Source organism: Siniperca chuatsi, linkage group LG24, assembly GCF_020085105.1.
Source record: "Siniperca chuatsi isolate FFG_IHB_CAS linkage group LG24, ASM2008510v1, whole genome shotgun sequence".
Taxonomy (NCBI): Eukaryota; Metazoa; Chordata; class Actinopteri; order Centrarchiformes; family Sinipercidae; genus Siniperca; species Siniperca chuatsi.
The window spans coordinates 2,447,336-2,462,319 of NC_058065.1; the positions used below are offsets into that span (position 1 = coordinate 2,447,336).

Here is a 14,984-nt window from a genome sequence, read left to right on the forward strand (position 1 = left end):
ATCCTAAATAGACCCGTGCCTTAAAAGAGCATCATTAATGCGGATTGCCCCTGTATCAAGGTCTGGTGTGTACAGTCGAGGAGTGTGGCACCATTTGAGCCCATAAACACTGATGAATAGATAACATGACAAGAGAAGAGGGGGATCGGGGCAGGTGAGAACGAGTGTTTGTGTTGTTGAACTAAATCAAGAGTAGCACGGATCCTCTATCGCAGGGGAGGCACAGGCATAAAGAGAGAATACATGTTTTAAAGATGTCAGTGAACGTGTGATGAAAGCCCGGTATAATGAGGCTGAAAGACCTTGTTCTTACCTCCAGAGTATAAAGGCAAAAAAACTGGCTGGTAGAGCTGAGGACGACATGGAGCTTCAGAGATTGACAAAGATGCGGACTGATGTGGCGCCTTTGAAATGGAAATTAAACGTGTGATTTAGTGACATTTTTACTCATTAATGAAGGACTTGGTGGCCTGCCATTATAAAGAAACACTCATTTATTGATAAAGAAGGAACAAAGCTGGAAATGGAGCCCAAAAATAGGCATCTCACCAAAAACAACTTGGCTTTAAAGGATAATTCTGGTTTATTACAACTTGGGTCTTTGTCAGTAGTTTTTAATTGGATACGATAACATTGTACATATCAAAGTAAATGCTGGGAACACGGCAACATCGGTAACGCAGCACAGTATCCCAAGGAATTATGTTCATATTAGACGAATCTGCAGCACAAAACTTACGTCCAATGCAAACATTCAGTGTCAATGCAGGCAGTACTAGTTGAAGACTGTCTCTACTTCCCATATAATTAGTACCAACAGAGTTCTTTCTAGGAAATGTTGTGAACATTTTTAGGAAGTTACAGACCAATAAAATAAAGTCAAAGTCAAAGTTTAAGCAGGAAGTGTGTCTGTAAACAGTAATGGATATTTCCAACTGACATTTTGGGAAATCATTTTATAGTTCGCCTTTGTTTTCTCAGATCGTCTGCCTTTTTTTAGCGACGCTGTCGTGTCTACAAATCTCAGCTATTAACTTTGTGAGTACAATCTTGTTGTTGCCGATTTTTCCCGGAAAGCTTGATATTACAGGCGTTTTGTATACATACTTTAGTTTCTCCTTTATGGCACAGCACCAGATAAACAAATCCATGAGGAATATTCCCCCCAAGCATTAAAAAATCTGAAAGAGCAACGCCAAAAAAATGTAATCATGAGAAAGCAGTTGTAGTTTGGCATGTCAAAGCAGCAACCCACATTTAAACTACACGAGAAACCTGCTGAGGTATTTTTATGGCAAATGTCCCGTGAATTAGAGGTAAGGACGACATGAGAGGCAGAAAGAGAGACAGAGAGGATGCATGTTTTAAAGATGTCAGTGAACGTGTGATGAAAGCTCGGTATAATGAGGTTAAAAGACCTTGTTCTTACCTCCAGAGTATAACCGGGATGAATTACTGAAAAAGAAAAAGGCTGGTGGAGCGGTGCAAGGACGACACCGTGTTTGAGAGACTGACATGGATGCATAGTGACGGGCCACTTTTGAAATGGAAATACAGCCAGTGATTTAGTGACATTTCTTCTCTTTAATGAAGAACTTGGTGGCCTGCCATGATGAAGAAATCGAACATTAATTGTTCATAAGAGAATATCAATGTAGGACAGTTTTACATGTGGAGCTGGCGTGTACGGCGCTCTATTTCTTGGACGTGGTCTTCTTCAATATTTGAACAAAGCTGAAGCCAAGTCTTTCCCTCCTAGGATCGTAAGACAGTCCCAGGGTGCCTCAGTGGTCAGAGGGACCTTTCCAGTGTTTCCATCAACTACCAAATGTCTTTGAGCAAGGCACTGGCTGAACACAGACCTGCACTCACTGTAACACTTGTGTAATCATTTGTAGAAACATTTAAAGTAATGTTGATGCAATGGTGGAATAACCTATGAAGAAGGAAATACATGGCCTGAATGAAAGCTGTTTTAAAACAGTTTTAGTCCCTTTGTGTTCACAGGGACATTTTTTCAGAAGAAAGTAGATCCAATTTCTATTCCCAACGTGTTCTGTGGATTATCCAGAGTGACCAGGACGTTGTGTAGCAACAGCAACGATAATTTCCATGATTAACAGCAGGAGCAATAGGAGGGGAAAGTTTTATAATCACGACCGTTGATTATGCTAGCTTTGGTGCTGTCTTTCATGCTAGCTAGAGCTGCAACGATTAGTACTGTGATAATTGATTAACTGCTTGATTAGCTTCAGATGTGATCATACATCATACTTGGTCTTACATTATAGCAAACTGAATATTTTGGGGTTTTGGACAGTTGGTCGCACAAAACAAAATATGTGATGACGTCGCCTTGTGCTGTAGGATGGTGTGATGGACAGTTTTCACTGTTTTCTGATGTTTTATAGACCAAACAATTAATCGAGAAAACACTCTGCAGATTAATGGATAATGAAACTAAGCAGTCAGTTGGTTAAATTGACTCCTGTCTGATATTACTAAGAGACATACTTACTGTCAGGGTAATGCAGATAGACCCTGATTTGAGCATTAAAACAGGAATCCTTTATAAGTCAACTAGAAATGTGTTTAGTTACTATTCAGACATCAGATCACATATGATCAAATCATCAGATTTGATCATATGTGAGGGAAAACTCTGCTGCAGCTTACAGGGACTGAAAACAGCACTGAGGCTGCGTTGGTGTTGAGAGCGTGTTGCTTCAGGTACCAGACAATGAAAAACCGTCCAGGAAGTCCAGTTTGAGTAACAGATCCGTGAGTCTGAAGGCTTAAAGGCTGATCAGACGGCAAAACACTGCACAGTGGTTTATAGTATCAGGAGATCCAGTAGGGTTTTACACCAGGTTCAGGTTTTTTCCCACAGCTTTCTGTGTTTGCACCCCCACTGGGCCAACACTGTGGTCTCTCTGAAATAAATGAGGGGGTTTGCGGTTTTTCATGCAGTGCTAATGCCAGTCTGAACACGGCCTTAGTGCCCTTGAGCAAGACACTGAAACCAGATTTACCCACAAATTAGAAGCTGCTCAGAATAAGTGTGAGTGTGAGTGTCAAACAGGAAAATGTAAAGTAGTCCAGCTTGCTGCGGCTGGAACATTTATGGAAGAATTTACAGAGTATTTTTGTGCAGAGAAATCAGTCAGTTAACACAACAACACAGGTTACGTCCCCAAAACACTCTCCACCTGCCATGAAACTGATCTTCAGTCAGACATTGATGCTCATTTTCACTCACTCTCACTAAATTTAGGGATGGATGACTGATGTTACATGTAGAAAAATCAGTGATTTTGAAAATAAAAAGTTGAAATTTTGAGAAAAAAGTCGTATTATGAGAAAAAGGTTCTAACATTTCGAGAATAAAGTTGTAATTTTCTTGTAATATTCTGACTTTTTTTCTCTAAAGATTTCGGCTTTGTTCATGTCTGCCTGTTATGATTATAAAGACCCGTTTTGTTGTCTGAAAGGGAAGTTTTTTCATCTTTATTAAAAACACACACACAAAAACACTGCAGGATAAGACTAAGACCCATTTTACATGACTCTTGTTGCTTTGACCCTAAACCTAACCTCACTTGAACCAACTCAACCAACCTGTTGTATATTTATAAATGGCCATTTTCAGTATCAGCTGCTGAGTGTTTAATCTTCTCTCACCTAAAATACAAAGTCCCTCCATAACTCTTCTTCCCTATCAGCTTTGTGTAAGAGCCCCACATTTTAATCTTAAATAAACAAGAAGCTCCGATTCACTGCTGCCGCCCGCTCCCGTCTCGACCAATCAGATATCAGCGAAGAGGCTCAAGCCTCAGTGCTAAAAACCACAACCGTCTGCCACTGTGTTGAGACAGAGCAATTACTTATCGCCGTAATATGCATTATTATTCCTGTTGCCAGCTCCTGATAAGTGAATATGCAGCACGAGAGGGAGGCAGATGAGACAAGGTCCTTGAACCTGAGAGCTTATTCCCAAACAAGTCGGCCGAGGGAAAAGTAGACAATTCTAATATACTGCTGCTGTTCGGGCTCCTTTTATTGTCAGTGTATTGTTTACTGTTGGCTGCAGAATTCCTGTCACCTAAGTCATGCCCACCTCTGAGCCTCGACGCCGGCTGTATAACAGCTCGCCCTGTTTTATATTCCCGTCCCGCGTTATTTATTTAGAACAATTTCCTCTCTATCAAAGGACATGGCTAATGCCGAGTTTTAATATGTTATTTACACATAAAAACAAGCTATTTACAGCGGTGTATGTGTGCAGAAGGGAGGAAAATGAATGGGCCCCTGCACCCCTATCCGATCTGTTATATCACAGTTTAACAATCTGGATTGCTAATAGAACCATTTATCATGGAGCGGTCATTTATTTTATGTGAGCAGCCCAGGTCCCGTTCCCAGAGGCCTATGGAAATGGGGTGCGCATATAATGAAGCTCAAGTGAGAGTCACTTTGTTTAAAAAGTGGATACGCCACGCTCCGAGTCAATTAGAATGGACCCAGGTGCTCCAGACGCTCCTATCTGCTCCTTTTTGATGGTCAAACCTCCTCCCCTTGTCTTCCTGCTCCGTCCAACCTGGGACGTGCTCCGACCCCCTCCTACGTGAAATGTATTTTTTTGGAGCGTAAAGGAAACAGGCTCTAAAATAAAATGAAACTCTGGCATGGTGACTTCTGGACCCTTGTTTGGTGTCATTTACCAAGAATCGGCCCTGGCAGCGCCAGTGTTTTGGGCTGAACTCCCTTCTCCTCCCCCGGCCGAGCCCGGGACTCTGCTGCCCAGTTAATAGATTTAAATGAGTGCTTGTATTTCCTCTGACAGCACGCATCTGTCTGCTTATACAGGCTGGGCCTCAGCGCACAGATTTACGCCATCTCAGGGACCTTTATGATTTCAAACCTATTCGTAATAACCAAAGGTATTTAGAGTGAAAATATTGGTGAGAAATGCAGCAAAATGACAAAAAATCCACCAGCCGTTATTGATGTATGTGTCCGTTTCTAGACTCGGGTCTTTGAGAATTAAAGTCACCCTGTATTAGGGAAAACATTTCCCTCTGTTTATATACATATAAGTCCAGAGACATTTCTTTAAGGCTTGGTTGAAATCTGATTTCCGTTGGATTGTTTAAATTTAGAGTTATTGCCTTTTCAAAAATCCATCCTTTTATTCAGGCAGCTTCAGATTAAATCCAGGAAACACATCACAACTAAACTTGATCCTGATTGGCTCCCGAGCTTTCGGCCATATCAAATTATCTTTAAGAGCAGTTTTCTCAAGTTCTCTTTCCAATGTGAAGAATAAGAAGAAACTTTCAAGCTCAACTTTAAAGCCAAAGTGCGCAGAAACAAATGACTCTGAACATCTATAATCCCCAGAACAGCTACTAAATAGGGCTTGTGTTGAGATTATCTTCTCAAAATACTATGAAGTTTATTCTTATCCTGCGCCAGAGGTAATTTGAACACAAAATAAAGAAAACTGAAAAACATGTGAGCTTTAAATCCTTCACTGACGCAGATTTCTTTTAGTGAATATTGGAGAGGAAGCTTTGTTTTCGATGTTCTGAGCTGGAGCTCGTTGTGTGTTTTTCTCTCCTCTCCGTGTCGGTAAACTAGGCCAGAGGAAACTACTGGGTGCCGCTAATGATTTGAGTAACTGTCTTTGGTGGCTCATGACATACATCTTGCTAAGAGTGAGTTTGTCATTCGAGAGGGAGATTGATGTTCCGCGCTCACCGTCCCGAAGCCCCCGACTCCTTCCCTCAATCTCCCGCTGCAGCCTCCCAGGTCTGTCTGCTGAGTCTGGCTGGGACCCTAAATACATAGCACCTCCTAGGTCGCCCACTGGGTGGGGGGACGGAGGGGGAGGCAGACCTAAACGGGCTAAACAGACACACATCTGAAAACATCTTTCAGGAAAGAAGAAAAGGAGGCTTATACTTGTTTTGAAGTAGCTTGGAAATGCTGCACTAGGTGTAGAACTCAAACAATCAGTCGATTGATCTTTTAGTCGATTTTCATTATTTTAATCAACCAAAAACGCCAAATATTCACTGATTCCAGCTTCTTAGGTGTGAGGATTTCTGCTTTTATCTGCTTTATATCATTTTTAATTGAATATCTTTGCGTTTTTTACTGTTGTTCAGACAAAACAAGACATTTGAAGACGTCAACTTGGGCTCCCACAACGTGTGATGGATATTTTTGAACTATTTTTTCAATCAGTCGAATAATCTCTAAGCAACAAATTAATAGATAATGAAAATAATCGTGAGCACTAGGATTGGAGCGATACTGTAATTTTCAGCAGAAACTTAAGTGATATGAACTTATATTATCGTTCTCCAAATTTCTGTTGTTCAAACTAATGATCAGAGCAATCTGTTATTAATCTATCCATCCATTAATTAAGTCTGATGTTACACATCAGGTACTATGATTATTTCATAGATACATTTGCCATATCGTGATATATATGTTGAGTAGTTCAACCATATTGACCGGCCCTAATGAGAACATACAGTACATCGCCATCAGGGCCGTAGCTACCATTGAGATTGTGTCTGATTGTGGCTGATTCTGACATTTAGTCACATTTATATGACATTTATATATATATATATATATATATATATATAGGGGATTCAGCATTTTTCCACCATAATTATACCCTGGGAGTGTGGAGAAGGAAGATTTCGAATCATCACGTTTTTGTTAGGTAGATCAACATTTCTTTACCAGGTAAACTTCAAAAAAATGCAAGAAAAACACCAGAATTGCAGCTGCACTGCTGATCTGTAAACTCCCCAGCAAACAACACCTAAATGTCAAGCTCTAGGATTAATCATCACCCTTAATACACAGACAAGCTGCTGATTAGTAACAGCATGACATGCTCCCCATGTTTAGACTAGTACTGGCTTACTAAAGTGGTCCTGTGTATTTCCTGCAGTGTGCAGTGAGGTTTTCTAGGGTTTAGGAAATGACTTCCACTGGTCTTCCGAGACAGTAACAAGCATTCTGTAAGGTGCTTTGGATTAAAGCAAATAACATCTGCCTCAGGTCTCATCCAGCCTGTGAGTCAAACTGGAGGAGCTGAGGACTTGGTGACCAGGCTGCCCGTTGGAAACAATGGAATTAGTTTGATTGTGATGAATCCTGAGCTCGGGACAAAAGCCCCTCAGTTAGATGAATGGAGACAGGGGCCTGGCTGTGTAAATAGTATTTTAAAAGAGGTGGGTTAGTGATAAGGACAGATTTCTTTATCTGGCCGGTAAAGAGGGGGCCGGCAGACAGTGAGTAATTGATGGTGGCTGGATGCTCAGGCACCCACCACCGCAAGCTAGCGAGCTGCACAGAGAGACTCAGGGGGTCAGGCCCGCTGGCAGAGAAAAATGCGACAGAAAAAGGCTCCGCATCCACCTCCTACTCCAAAAGGACGGCCACTAATCTTCCTGAGAAGTGGAAGAAGAAGAAGAAGAAGAGGGGGCGGCGGTTCTTTTCTCTTTTCCTGCCTCTGTGTTGTCTAAATGAGGCCCTGCCCGGGGAGGCCTCAGAGAGGCAGGAGCAGAAAAATAGCCCCCTGACATTAGCACAGGCTTACGAACACACAAAATACTTTTCACACAGAAACTACCACTATTTTACGGTCAGCTGGGACAGCTATGCTGCAGTGTGCTGCTGAAAACAGAGGAGTTGACACTGAGCACTAATGTTTAGATTATTAATTGTATTCATATGCAGGACAACAAAAAGATGACTCATTATCGCTGTGATATTAACCACATAAATCTTTCTTTATAAATAATTATTGAATAAGACTAATAGACATTGGCAAGATTATGCTTTATTATGACATTATTTTAAAGCTAAAATTATGACTCAGTCTCTTTGATAATGTTCTCATAATGTAATAAAAGAAACTGCATTTTGACATAATTAATAAAGATATCGCAACAAACTCACTGCATTGCAGCATCACTACTGTGCACTCTGTGTTATGACATCATTAACAAGAGACCACACTACACTCAGACTATACTACACTATATTAAGTGTACGTAGATGTGCTTTCAGTACATAAAGACATCACTCAGAGACAGACTACGCCAGCTGCATTACAGATGTCGATAACATCTACACAACACAACTACACTCATCGGTTAATAATTAGCGGGGACTCAGCAGACTCCACTTTGTAAAACAAGTCAAAGAACATACCAGGGTTTGAGATGATTTGCCAACAACTGCATGTAGCATCAGTTAATGTGATTTTTAATAAACCAAACGACATAATTCCCCCAGTTTGAATCAAGATGTCACTTTATCAAGGAAGGGCTGATGAGCTTTGGAAATGAGTGAAATGAGCTCAGATTCCTTCACTTGCTTTCTGAAAAGTGAGAATTTAAGCCTGAAATCAGATGTGTTTTTTGCAGCATGTGGCCCCTGTGCATGGCCCCTCAGAGCAGTACAGTTTTCCAGTAATCACAGTGACTTTCCACATTTCCAATATGTGAGCCTACTGCATACACAATCATCTGGGCTAATGGGATTTCTGCACACACACACACACACACACATTTCTGTGGCTCTTTGTAAACATTTAGCTTGATGACTTTCCAAGATGCCCTCGTCCTGTTTTATCTGAAGTTTCACTCAGGGGAAAGGCTGGTCTAAGGGACCGCGAGATTAGATGTACTAAGTGAAAACAGAAATGTTTTTTCTTATTCAGTCTATTTATAAACGGGTGGTAGATTTCTGGATAGAAATCAGCTTTAAAAAACTACAAAAGTCTTTCTGCCCTCAGTTGCTCCATACTTGTTAGTTGTTTTCAGGCTTGAGACGAGTCGTTAAGGAAATCTGTAAAAACATGGCCTAGATATTCCAGACGAACCATGTGTACTGTAGAAGCATCCAACATAAGTAAAGCTGGAAATATACTCACATTGCATACCTTGAAAAGCTCAGTGACATGCCAGATTGTTGAAATTTTTCATCTTTTTAATCCAAATCGCCTCAGAAGTGCTAAGAAATAAGTACATTTTTAGTCAGGGGAGTAAAAGCCCAAACTTTGTGCCTTGTTTTTCACGTTAATCCACAATTCTAGCCCACAAAGAAACCTAAAGACATTCTGAAAGATCATGGGCATCTCATGTCTAGTTAATTCATGTAGTGCTTGCCTTTTAATGGGACTGACAGAAGACAAAGTATAGATAGATAGGTCAAGATAAAAACAGGAAAATAAAGTTCCTCACAAACTAGAAATCAGGGCAGAGAAAGTGGGCATCCTTTGCTAATGCCTTCTTTTGTTCCATTTTGTTTCAGTAAACATGTAGGCCCTCGTGTAAAGCAAATTGGTGTTTTGGTTCTCACCACTCATCAAAGTGAGGTCTCTCTGCGTTTTCCTAAGTATGGCTGGTTGACGGAAGCTGTCCCAATGCTGAAATATGCAACCACAAGCTTCAGGCAATGTCTGGAGACATCAATCTCTCAAAGCCATTAAGGTTTGCTTGTACTGATTCCAAAAACAACAGGCTACATTCCTGGAGATTTACAGCTGTGGGGAGTGAGCAGTTGGGAGCGATATATGGATGTTTTAGAGGATTATGCCAAAACCCCCCCCACCTTTTCATATTCCTATTTGGTATCCCTCCTTTCCTGGTCTATCAGACTGCAAATTAGTTCTCTCCGCCCCCTGAGAGGTCACCTCGGAGGTTTAGGGGCAGGTCCCCGGTCTGTCTGGGTTCAGCATAAAGACTGAACAGAACAGAGGCCCTTACATAGTCCAGCCTCCACAGGCTGCAGACTTAAACATGAGGATCAGCCACAGTGTCACAATTTAACAAAAAGTTTAATTCTACAACAAAATGTTCACGTTGTCTTCTGAGTCACTCACTTATTAAAATAAATTAAAGCACATTATGAGTCACTGTTTTAGGCATGAGTCATCAAATTGTAGAATCATTTGTGCTCTTGGAAAATGAACGTGATAGACGTTTTTTTTCCCCCCATGAAAGATATTAAATGCATCAACAGAAACAGCTGCATTTGAAGTAAAACTTTTCAAATGATGAAATACTGAACGTGCCAGATTTTGGTGCCATTATATGAAATCTATTTATTTCTGTCTCGTAAATTGCATGAATCAGAGCTTCAAATGGGTCAGACGACTGACGACTGACAGTTCTCTCCTCAAAAGTCATCGTCATTTAAACATGGCGGCTGTTCTGGTCGTTGGACACTGAAAGTTCATTTCTGACCTTGGAAACAGAAGCATTTCTGAAGCTTTCAATCGTATCACACAGTCTTCCTCGACAGATGGAGGAAGGTGAGAACTCTTAAATAAGATCCAGCTCCAGAACTGCTGCTACACGTTTTTCCAACTTTGGATTGGTACGACCGATGTTACGAGCCCAGACACATCTGCACGAGTCAGAATGAAAACACTGCACGTGGAAAAACTGTGTGTGTGTGTTTAGTTAACTTGTGACCTATTAGGCAAACACAGGGATCAGTGTACGTGTCACTGTGGAGGCCATACTGCAATGCGCTCATAGATGGGGGGGGATCAGAGTGTGTTAAGTAAACCACTAAAATAAACCGGAAGATCTTAGTTTATAGCAGAATAATATAAAACATACCAACACCACAGATGTATGAAAATATACTTATAATAGAATGAAAGAAAGAATATAAAATATAAAATAGAGTTGGTATCAAAGGAAATTTGCAGCAGCTGGAAATGTTTTTGCAGGTTGCTTGAAATTGTTTTAGACCCAAAGTTACAACAGGCATCAAGTCATGTATAACCTTATTACAAAGACAGCTGTGCAAACCAGCATCTCCAGTGCTGCCGGATTGTTTAGATTCGTTAGTGAGGCCACTTTGGATCCTTAGCAACCGCCTTCAAAATATGCTTTTAAAACTCTATTATTGCTATTTGTCTTTAAAACGCTGACACTACGAGGCACATTACTTGCAGCACTGTGAAGTCTCAATGACTCAGGAGTCCTCTGGGCTTCAGATTTAGTTCTTTTCAGCGATAAAATGCTTTGTGAATTACTTTTAGCACAAAAAACGTAGGAGTCTTAAAGTTAAGACTGACACGATCCTGTTTTTTAGGATTTATTCATGACTCAACCAGTTAGGAGCTACTTTTAGCATTAGCATCTTTAGTGAATACGACGCCTGATCATTTGAAATTGCAACAGCATCGATAAGTGTTGACAAAAGAGACAGAAACAGAGGAAGAAATTACTGGATGCCGTCACTAAATGCTGGAAAAATGTGTCATTTGGTTATTTGCAGGTCATTTAGATGTGTAGGTTAAAACTGGGCTGAATTTGGTTTAAAGTGAAAGTTTTGTAGATGTCTAGATTACATATAACCGTTGTTTCAATAGGATTTAAATGGCAATATGTTTTTCTTTATATATATGTTTTATTATTTAATTCCTTTAATCCAAGACACTGATCTCTTTTAGGAGACACTATAAGCAACCTTAAACTGTGTCACAACAGCAACTACAAGTAACTTAGATGTCTAAAAAACTGACTTTTTAACAAGATTTTGCCTGGTGCATCTTTTGACCTGCGAAGATCATTAAATCAGTGCTTACTGAGATGAGCCGTAAAGTGAGTTTTGAAAGACAGAAATCTCAGCAGCTGGTCAGGTAATCGTTAATTTGTTGGTACTGATCAACAACCTAATTAATCCACAGATATATATTATGGTTGTTTGTTCCATGTCCCAGAGGATTTCCTGTAGTTTCACCGACAAACAGCTCATCACCTCTTGTCTCTGATCTGTGATCTGGTCTGAGACGAAACGGACGCCCAGGCAACAGCGAGGGTCGCTCTATTCATGTGCTACTGATCTGATCTGTGCATCCAGCCGGCCACGACACTAAACACAGCAAAAACCACTGAGCTTTAAATCACTCTGCTCCAAGAGGAGTTTCTGAGCGCTTTGTGTCCCCTAAACCACACAGAAGCTGCCATTTTCTGCCAAAATTTTATATCCTGACAAATTTTATACCCACGATTTGTAGGGACTCGGTCCTTTTCCCAAAGCCTCTGAAACAGCGTTTAAGCAAACAACTCTCCACTGGAGCCGAGACAAATTAAATTATTTTGGGGTTTTAGCAGCTCGTTATGGTTCTGACCAGTACAACCGCAGTCTGGGGGCCACCGCTGGTGTTAAAAGACAAGTAAAAATACTAGGAAAGTAACAGTTTTTAGGAATTGAAGGAGTGGCATTTCAGATACAGGCGTTTTCCCTTCCTTCTCTCTCTGCCAACTGATGGAAATCCCCCGGCGTCTGGCCCTCCAAGACAAATACCAACCACATAAAGTAAACCAAGAAAAAAAACCTTCACGTTTCCTCGCTTCAGCTCGTGTCATGTTATGTCTCACTCCACTCCGCCTCTTGTTCAGTCTCACTTCCACGGAAACATTAACACTTAAAAGAGGTGCAATAATGGCAGAGCGTGATTCAGCGGAGAGATGGTGAAATCATGAGTGAATACTGTTACACAAAGAGAAAGTCCTTGAAACTCAAACTCATCAGGACATTTGCTCAGAAAAAGAGTCAAAACAGGATTAAATCACCTGTTGAGGTGGATATTTCTTGCAGTGTGGTGTAGAGGATGAGGGGGTTGAGTTCATACTAACAATGTGTGACTCCCACGTCCATTCAGCCCCCCTGCCTCAGCTGTCCATCATAATGTGATCTGATTTAGATTTAAGGCTCTCATGTTTGTTTTTAAGTCCCAAAAGTCATTTATGTTGTTGCCCCCAGGACTATAGCTACCACTGAGGACACTTAGGTCATGTCCTCTGTATTTGTTTTTTCTTGGAATTTGGTGACTTTAGGACCTGTGGGGGTGATACAGCCTGATTCCAGTATTTTAGGACTAAATATGTATTTGAATTGTACTACCTTTAGGCAAACAAAATTCAGAATTTCCTTCCCAAAATTTGAATCCTTTCAAGAGGACTAAAAACTGGAATTAGACCTTCATGTTAGGAAATAAAATCTACAGAAAATATAATTTGACACTGAATAAAGTGTGAAAGATCCAAATACTTAAACAATTTTAAAGCTTTTCTTTTTGTGTCCGTTTTTTTTTTTTGAGGGAGGCAGGGCTATGTTTGGGGACATGGACTCATGACCTCAGTATGTTTAAAATCTTTGCCACAGCCTGTGTTGCTACCAACCAAAAATGTAATTATTCCATGTTACGCTCAAACTAAATGTTTTCTATATTTCTGAAGGCCAAACATTTCAAGTTGACACAGTCTGAGGTAGTGACAGGCCTGAACCTCCGCCCTCTGAAACAGCACACAGCTGCCGTCTGAGAGCTACAGCGCTCTTTACAAAGTTACAGTGAAATGAGAAGAGGCACACTAATTGCCTTGTAAGTATTGCAGAAAGCAGCTGGAGATTAGCAATAACAGCTAATTAGCTCGGCTACAGTGGAAATCAAAGCTCGCACATGAGGATAAACACACAGTCTGGTGTTTGTCTGGCGATTATAAATCTTTATGAAGCACCAGGTTGTCACATTCATGGATTTTAAAAGCTCCGGTCTGAGAGAGAGCGAGAAGTGTTGTGTTTCAATAAGCTGCAAACTTTCCCCCTAAACACCAAACCCACGTCTGCATCGCCAGTGGCCCATAGCAACTGTTAAAACACTCTAAATAGGACTTAGCTCTTTTCTTAATTCAACATTGAGCCGCATTGAAGAATATTTTCCCTCATAAACTCCCTGAAGTAAGTGGTTCCCCATTAGCCGGCCTCATGCTCAACACTCAGAAAGCCTATGAAACTGATTGGAGCCTCAATAAAAGACCTTTTCTTGGAGTTGGAAATCAGTTCTAACACTTTGGAATAGCACTTTAATGCATTACGTTCTAAGGGATCTGGACAGATGGGGATGTCCCGATGAAGATGCAGAAATTAAAAACATCAAAGAGGACAATTTGAAATAAACGCGCAGAGCAAATGTATAATCCTGTGCCAGGATTGTGAAACACAAATGTGAAAGCTTGACACTTTTTGCCGTGCTATATAAATGAAATGAAACATGACATGTAGATCCAGCGACTTTATATGAGATCAGTTGTGGAATAAGTTAATAAGTTATAAGTGCAAAGGTCATAACCACAGCAAATATACCACACAGAAATTATGTGTAAAGGAGGAGGGATGTGATTCAGAGAGAATGGATGGATGGATGGACGAACATACTCTTGGGTAGCTTTTGGTAGCTTAGTTGGTCGTGTGGTTCGATGATGTTTTGGCTCCACCCACTGAAGTTATCTATATATGCCTCCAAATCTCTTGTCTAACTTCCCACTCTGAACCCTTCAGTCTTTTCTCCTGGTTTATTTTTCTGTATTGAAACTCTTTCCACTCTCAGCCGCCCTCTGTTGCCGTGGCAACCCCCCCAACTGCCTTCAGTGGGTCTGAAAACGCTGAACCCACATAGGGTCACGGTGTTGCATCCACTTGAAGGCGTCAGGCCTCTCCGCCTGACTGACGAACCCAGTCTTTGTACTTTTACAAAGGGAGCTCCACCTTCCTCACAATATTCCCATCGTCGCACTTCCCCCAAAACGAGCTCTTTATCACACAGAGAGCATTCTGGGTAAATGTTATCATCTGGATTTCCTGTCACAGATCGTCATATCCTAAAAATCTAACGTAAAGAATAACTTGCAGCTTTAATCGTATTTCATAAAGTTTGTTTTCATGCCAGGTATCATTCTCTTGATTACATTTGTTTTGGTTTTTCCTCCGTTAAAAAGTGACTGAAGTGATGAACTGCATAAGTGATCCTGATCAAATCATCATGCTCTCTATAAGGGAGTTTAAATGTCCAGTGTGGAGGATTTAGTAACATCTAGCGGTGAAATTGCAGTTTGCAACCATTTGAACACCGCTCGCCTCGCCCTCCC

At 40.9% G+C, this 14,984-nt stretch overlaps 1 protein-coding gene and 1 long non-coding RNA gene across 3 annotated transcripts in view; one reads left to right on the forward strand and one right to left on the reverse strand.

Moving 5' to 3' along the window:
- Positions 1-14,984, reverse strand: part of LOC122872039 — a 170,545-nt gene that overhangs the window by 114,003 nt on the left and 41,558 nt on the right. The window lies entirely within an intron of this gene.
- The window catches only part of LOC122872035 (zinc finger protein GLI4-like), an 88,510-nt gene that overhangs the window by 13,584 nt on the left and 59,942 nt on the right, over positions 1-14,984 (forward strand). The window lies entirely within an intron of this gene.